Source organism: Paralichthys olivaceus, chromosome 4 (genome assembly GCF_024713975.1).
Source record: "Paralichthys olivaceus isolate ysfri-2021 chromosome 4, ASM2471397v2, whole genome shotgun sequence".
NCBI classification, from domain to species: domain Eukaryota; kingdom Metazoa; phylum Chordata; class Actinopteri; order Pleuronectiformes; family Paralichthyidae; genus Paralichthys; species Paralichthys olivaceus.
In genome coordinates, this window is record NC_091096.1 from 1333199 (window position 1) to 1341448 (window position 8250).

Genomic DNA, 8250 nt, shown 5'->3' on the forward strand with positions numbered 1-8250 from the left:
TTGTTTTGTTCTACAGCGGCTCTGATGGTGTGAGGGACGGATTAAACCTGAATAAACCTTAAAAAAAAAAGAAAGAGCCTGCAGCTAAAGAACATCTCTGCGACCAGTCATCGCACACTAAGCCATCCAGCTTAAAAAAGTAAAAATAGTAAACATTGATATCTGATTGTTTGTGATTGAATCAGCATAATATGTATTACTGCCACTCTCACTTAATGCCAGTCTTCACAGCACATCACAATATTTATCTTCATCTGCGCCTGAGTTTAATGTGTGCAAACCGAGTGTGTCCTCGATCCACCGGGATGCAGCGTGAGACATTGATGGCCGTGAAGGGAATCTGACGGAGGAAAAAATCAGAGAGAAGGCGTGTGGGTCAGTGAGAGGACGCAGCGGACCTGATTTAGAAACGTTACAGCTGCATCGTCCAGTCGTGTCTGTGGGAACGACATTTAACTCACCGACCAGCATCACAGGGTCAAAGGTTTTTCACTGAAAGAGGAGTCGCTGGATTTTCTCTGGAGAACAGACGGGTGTCTGTCTGGTGCTGAGGAGTCATTCTGCTGCATCTGGGTTTTTTTGGGTGATTCAAGGGTAGAATGAGGCCTTGTACTGGATCGGGCTCAGAGTTTTAATTCGAAGGTGTTTTAAAAATTAAGTGATGAGCGTATTTGTTCTTAGACGATCGCTGTGGTCGTCTGGTCTTTTTTTTCTTCAAACGGAACATGACAATTATAATCGTTTGACTGGAATGAAAAAGGTTCTGGTGTCTAAACCACAACGTCATACAGCTTCATGATGCAGGTGGTTCCTGACTTTCCACATGAGAGCAATGTTCCACCGGTGCTCTGAAGGTCGTTCATTGTTTGAATTAAATAATTAATTTAAGGTTTACGTCGTCTGACAAACTCAGTTATGTACATTTACTGCAGAACTTCTTGGAACACTTAATTAGAGTACATTGAATTAATTTAGATAATCAGAGACTTCAACAACAAACGTCGATCTTCGCAGCCTCAGAATGTTTCCGTATCGTTTCGCTGTTTTCTGGAAATGTTCATTCACAAGCAGCGACAGGTGTAAAGTCATCAAGTCACTTAAAGACAACGTTCAGGAAAAAGCTTTTTGCTTCGTTGTGTCAAATACTGATGCATTTATTTATTCAGTGCTTCTTATACACAAAGGGAATTCAGAGAGAAATGAGCGACAATACTGAAGAAACAGAAAAAGATGAAATGATTACAAAACCTGTTGGAAAGAAATGTCTTGAGATATATTTGTGGGCAGCTGCATCAAATATCTGCTGATAAAAATCAAGTGAGCCGCTTGAAAGCTTGATTAAAGTTTGATGTTTGATGGTCACAGAGTGAAGCTGAACTGCAGATCAGAGTTTATCTTCAGTATTCACATATAACATATATATATAAATATTGTAAATCCAATGATCAGATGATTTCACAACTTTTCTCTGAGATGTTGAGCTCCAATATTTTCTGTTTGCTTTTTTCTTCTCGTCATTAATTGAAGTGTTTGAACAAAACACCACCAGAGCTATGATTCATTTTGTCAAAACAAACTCGACGGTATCTTGAACATACTTTGGAAAGTGTTTTTGAAAAGGTTTGATTGCCCGACACGTTGTTATCGTATCAAACGGTGGAATTACTGGTTTCTCACAATCACACAAACAAACGGCTGGAGACAGGATGTGAAGCTCTTTGTGTGTTCACGTGTGTTTTTAATCAAACAACAGGAGAATCAGGTGGAGACTGTATTTCTCTAAAGAATCAAGTGTTTGGTTTTCATGAGCTAAATCTGAAATAACGACGTCTAACATGGTGCCACTTGAAGCTAAATCTGTTATTCTTCAGTCATACCTCAACACTTTTCACTTTTTGCTTGACGGTAAATTAATATGGATTTATTTAAATCAGTTAACCCTTTGGAGCCCTGGGTTATTTCGGCCGTTTTTAATTTGGCCTTCAAATGCACAAATTAAAAAATTGGGTATTTTAGCACAACACTCGCCGACACGACCAGACAATTAATTTCTTACTTTGACATTGGACTGAAAACCAAACAAGTCTGATCACATGATTTGATCATTCCGGTGAATTATAACTAAAATCGTTTCTCGGGTCCAAGATTCACAGGTTTTGTTCAGAAACAGTAAATGTCACTTGAAGATGTCGACTTGGGTTCTGCAAGTCATTTCATCGAACGAAAAAAAAAAAATTTCCCTCTGTCACATCATTAACATGCAACGTGCTTCCACTTCACTTCAATCACATTTCTAATCAAATCCATTGAGGACGTAACTCACCCTCTGTCAGTTGTGCCTTCAGGCACAGTGTCAGTTTACTGCTTCAAACAACGTAAAACAAGAGCGGACAGAGATCAAGTGCCTCTGCGGCACAGTGACCGAGCTCCGAGAGAGGAGTCAAAAACTTTCGGCAGAATACTTCAACAGGTGCAAACTGGAGTCGGCTCCTCAGGGAGTTTTTAAAAAACATTTTCTTTATGTCTAACAACTTGTTTTGTCCGGCTCCCTGTGGGTCACTGCCACATTAATGTTTCCAAACTCTCCTCAGGTGTGAAATCACAAAAACCTACTCGAGCCTCGGTCGTCAATTATCCAGAGGACCGGAATTTCATTCCACATTTTTTAACAGCAGCAAATTAATTCAGAGCGAAACCGAGTCAACTGAACAGTTTGCAGGAGAAACTTTTTCAAAAAAAGAAAAACAAGTCGAACTAATTCCGAACAGATTATTATTTTCGAAACGTATCAACACTGTGTTCGTCTCTAACGACTTCGTGATGGAGAGAACCATCTAAGAATCATGTAATGATATTCTGACTGAGGAACACACAGACACTGTTAACACATCTTCAGAGGCTGTGGACACACAACACACACACACACGTCACTGAGACTAACACATTATTTTACCGCTTTGCAGTATTTGTAAATATTATTCGACCTCTGCGGAGTCATTTGCTGCTATTATTGTTTTTGTGCTTATAGTTTTCATTTCTGTGTCTGTGCTGTGTGGTCGTCAAATGGCTTTTCAAATCGTTTAGAAAAGTTCATTCGCCGTCAATGAAGCATTTTCATCACGTGAAGAACCTTGATATTGTCTTTTTAAAGGTGCTTTATGAATAAAGTTTAGTATTATCATCATATATCTTCACTGGAGAGTGAAGCCTCATTTCTTTGTACAGTGACATAAAGATCTTGGAACATTTGAATCTTCCTGCTGCTCTTGTACGGAGACACAAAGATTGTGGTCCGCACAGTCATTTTGCTCACGCAAGGTAAAAATCATGCGTGAAAAATATATTAATCATGTGCGAACAAGATATCTTTGGATGAATATGAGCCACACTAATCAATTTTGACTGTTGGATTGATTGAAATCAATATCGTCCTCGTGAACGAAACGTTTTCCTCGTCCATATTTTCGGATCCATGTTCCTCAGACAACTTCTCAGTTGTTTTTGATGCCGTGACCTCGGGCGACATCTCATTATTGAAAACTTGTGAAGCAAGAACACACATTACTGCAGCTCAAACAGCTGCGGGCAACGCTGCTCCAAAACTAATACATGAGTTTGAAACTATTCTCAGCGGGAGACAGAACTGAAAGTCATCTGAGGAGTTTGACTCAACAAGTCGTCCACAGGAAACAGGAGCGTTTTTTCGGCGGGGAACAGTTTTGTTTGGCAGCTGACAAAAGCTCAGTGGGCGAAACTTTCACGGGACGTTGCCAATCGCACCAACGGAAAATGTCCATTACAATGGAAAACTGTGTTTGTTTGGTTTAATTGATCACGGCGGGAATTCTGTTGTTCTGAAAAGATTCTACATTCATGAGTGAAGCCAAACTTCTCAAGGACTTTTCCACTTGACGTCCGAAATACTGTTGAAAAAAAGAGTCAAGCACAACGACCCTGAGCTTCTGTACAGACCACTGTGCCACTCTAGTTTTTCTGTGCTTGAATGAATCGGCTTTGTGTTACTTTTAATTATCAGATTTGATTTTAAATGTACCCGTGTGCTGAATTTCTACTTAACTTGTCTCTGGTTTCATTTATTTTTCTTGTATTCAGACATTTAGAGTCGATGTCATTCTACATCCTCTGTTAATCTGCAGCAGCGGTCGCTAACAACAGATCATTTTAATAACTTTATATTTCACCATATCAGACTGAGACGGACACACACGGACCTGTGCTGGGAGCTGATCTCCGTCATATCTTTAAAGTAAAAAAGCTCTTACTTTGAAAAGTCTTGAACTTGGGTCTGAAGATTGCGTCGGTGGTTAAACAGACTCGGAAACAGTCGACATGTAACGTAGGAAAAAAATAAAATCGGTGATAAAGAAAATTCAGTTTCATTTGATGAAAAACATTGAGTATGGAAATCTTCAGTGCAGATGAACCAGGTAGGATGAACACAAAGGTTTCTCTCTGCACCACAGACTGTTTATGAAGACGAACTATAGAAAGTGAATTTTGTAGAGAAGTTTGAGGACGACTCACTAATGAGGAGGAATAAATGTGAAGTTTCAACAACAGGAGCAGAGAACCAGTATAAATAAACTTTTACTCCGTTTACTCCGAGTTTCTTTTCTTCTGTTTCAGTTTCGCTCTAATGTTTCCTGCACTGACCCCAGTCTGGTGATTCTTTCAGCTCCACTCGAGTTTGTTGATTTCAAGTTCGGGGAAAACTTTCTCAGACTTCAGCTGAGTTGGCTTGATGTAAATAAAATTCCCCCTCCACTCAACCTGCAGCGCTGTGTGTGTGTGTGTGTTTGTGAAGCACATGAGGAAACACCTGCTGCACCAGCTGCCAGTCAGACGCTGCCATCTCGGTCTGATTTTCAAGACGCTCAGTTCAGGTGAAGGCAAAAGGAAATTTAAAAAACATAAAAACCCCGAAGACAGAAACACAGGCAGCTCAAACTGTCTGTATAGACCCTGGAGTCTCCTGAGGTGAAGTCTGTTCGGCATAACATGAATAAAATGTTTCTGTCAGTGAAGAAGAAGTTAAAACTCTGCCTGGGTCTCAGAGACTCAGATTATATAAAAAAGTTTATTGACCAGGAAATAAAACTCAACTGAATGATGAAGTCTCTGAAAGTGGTTTTCATTTATATTAAGGAAAGAAAAAAACTTGTCGGCCCACTACACTCAGTCCAAACTAAAATATCCGAGCTACTGTTGAATGAATGATTTGATCAATCCGTCCATCATCTTCACACGCTTACCCTGTTACAATATCTATATGAGTATTAATTTCCCACCATGTTGCCTGCACACAGATAATCTTGTACTTCTGCATTTTGTTTCCACCTTCCTGCTGCATGGAACCATGGAACCATGGAACCAATGTTTATCCTTCAAGCAGATAATAACATATTAAAAGGTCGCGGCGGACCGGAGCAAATCCCAGCTGACGTCGGGAAGAGTTTAAATGTTGATTTTCATTTAGAATAATTAGATCGAGGCCTTGGGCCACACCCCCGACTGTCTGCAGCTCCGCCTGTGTTCATGTCCAGAGTGTCAACGTCTAAAACCACCGTGAAGCCTCGACATTGAACGTGATTGTTTGTTATTTGTATTTTTTTTTTTTTAGATGAAACTTTTAGCCCCAATGGAAATGTTGGACGGACAGAGTTAAGATTTAACTGTGGGTGAGACGTCAAACCTGAGAGTAAGTTCGCTTAAAGCAGCAGAAGCTAACTTGACGTGGAGCAAACTTCTGGTGATCCGCAACCAGCCTGTGGCTATTTCGTTATCAGCCTCCTGCACATTTGCACTCTTCAAACTTGACAACTCCCGTCCACGAGTCTCAGAGCGGAGCGCGCTGGGTTCCGTCGCAGTAAACTCGATGACGGCTGCAGCAGCTATCAAAGCTTCGCGCAGAACCGCATTCATCGGAAAATCAGCCGAGTAATTAAAACTGCCTTCGAGGCATCACTTCACATTCAAGTGATCCAGGTCAGAGGGAGAGTGATCACATGCTCCATTCAACTTTTATCAACTACAAACTAGAAACCCCTCCCCCGAAACAAACTTCATATTTTACTAATTCAACGGTTTCTCATTAGCTGCAGATCAAACTTTGAGTTAATCATCAGTTCCTGTTGTAAACACGTGTGTAATGTTGTGTTCATGTTGTAAACATGTGTGTGATGTTGTGTTCATGTTGTAAACATGTGTGTGATGTTGTGTTCTCTTGTTATATTATGTTGTAAACATGTGTAATGTTGTGTTCTTTTATATTATGTTGTAAACATGTGTAATGTTGTGTTCTCTTGTTATATTATGTTGTAAACATGTGTAATGTTGTGTTCTCATGTTATATTATGTTGTAAACATGTGTAATGTTGTGTTCTCATGTTATATTATGTTGTAAACATGTGTAATGTTGTGTTCTCTTGTTATATTATGTTGTAAACATGTGTGATGTTGTGTTCATGTTGTAAACATGTGTGTAATGCTGTGTTCTCTTGTTATATTATGTTGTAAACATGTGTGATGTTGTGTTCTCTTGTTATATTATGTTGTAAACATGTGTAATGTTGTGTTCTCTTGTTATATTATGTTGTAAACATGTGTAATGTTGTGTTCTCTTGTTATATTATGTTGTAAACATGTGTGTAATGTTGTGTTCTCTTGTTATATTATGTTGTAAACATGTGTGTAATGTTGTGTTCTCTTGTTATATTATGTTGTAAACGTGTGTAATGTTGTGTTCTCTTGTTATATTATGTTGTAAACATGTGTAATGTTGTGTTCTCTTGTTATATTATGTTGTAAACGTGTGTAATGTTGTGTTCTCTTGTTATATTATGTTTTAAACATGTGTGTAATGTTGTGTTCTCTTGTTATATTATGTTGTAAACATGTGTAATGTTGTGTTCTTTTATATTATGTTGTAAACATGTGTAATGTTGTGTTCTCTTGTTATATTATGTTTTAAACATGTGTGTAATGTGTTCTCTTGTTATATTATGTTGTAAACATGTGTAATGTTGTGTTCTCTTGTTATATTATGTTTTAAACATGTGTGTAATGTGTTCTCTTGTTATATTATGTTGTAAACATGTGTAATGTTGTGTTCTTTTATATTATGTTGTAAACATGTGTAATGTTGTGTTCTCTTGTTATATTATGTTTTAAACATGTGTGTAATGTGTTCTCTTGTTATATTATGTTGTAAACATGTGTAATGTTGTGTTCTCTTGTTATATTATGTTGTAAACATGTGTAATGTTGTGTTCTCTTGTTATATTATGTTGTAAACATGTGTAATGTTGTGTTCTCTTGTTATATTATGTTGTAAACATGTGTGATGTTGTGTTCATGTTGTAAACATGTGTGTAATGCTGTGTTCTCTTGTTATATTATGTTGTAAACATGTGTAATGTTGTGTTCTCATGTTATATTATGTTGTAAACATGTGTAATGTTGTGTTCTCTTGTTATATTATGTTGTAAACATGTGTGATGTTGTGTTCTCTTGTTATATTATGTTGTAAACATGTGTAATGTTGTGTTCTCTTGTTATATTATGTTGTAAACATGTGTAATGTTGTGTTCTCTTGTTATATTATGTTGTAAACATGTGTGTAATGTTGTGTTCTCTTGTTATATTATGTTGTAAACGTGTGTAATGTTGTGTTCTCTTGTTATATTATGTTGTAAACATGTGTAATGTTGTGTTCTCTTGTTATATTATGTTGTAAACGTGTGTAATGTTGTGTTCTCTTGTTATATTATGTTTTAAACATGTGTGTAATGTGTTCTCTTGTTATATTATGTTGTAAACATGTGTAATGTTGTGTTCTCTTGTTATATTATGTTGTAAACATGTGTAATGTTGTGTTCTCTTGTTATATTATGTTTTAAACATGTGTGTAATGTGTTCTCTTGTTATATTATGTTGTAAACATGTGTAATGTTGTGTTCTCTTGTTATATTATGTTTTAAACATGTGTGTAATGTGTTCTCTTGTTATATTATGTTGTAAACGTGTTTAATGTTGTGTTCTCTTGTTATATTATGTTGTAAACATGTGTAATGTTGTGTTCTCTTGTTATATTATGTTGTAAACATGTGTAATGTTGTGTTCTCTTGTTATATTATGTTGTAAACATGTGTGTAATGTTGTGTTCTTTTATATTATGTTGTAAACATGTGTGTAATGTTGTGTTCTCTTGTTATATTATGTTGTAAACAT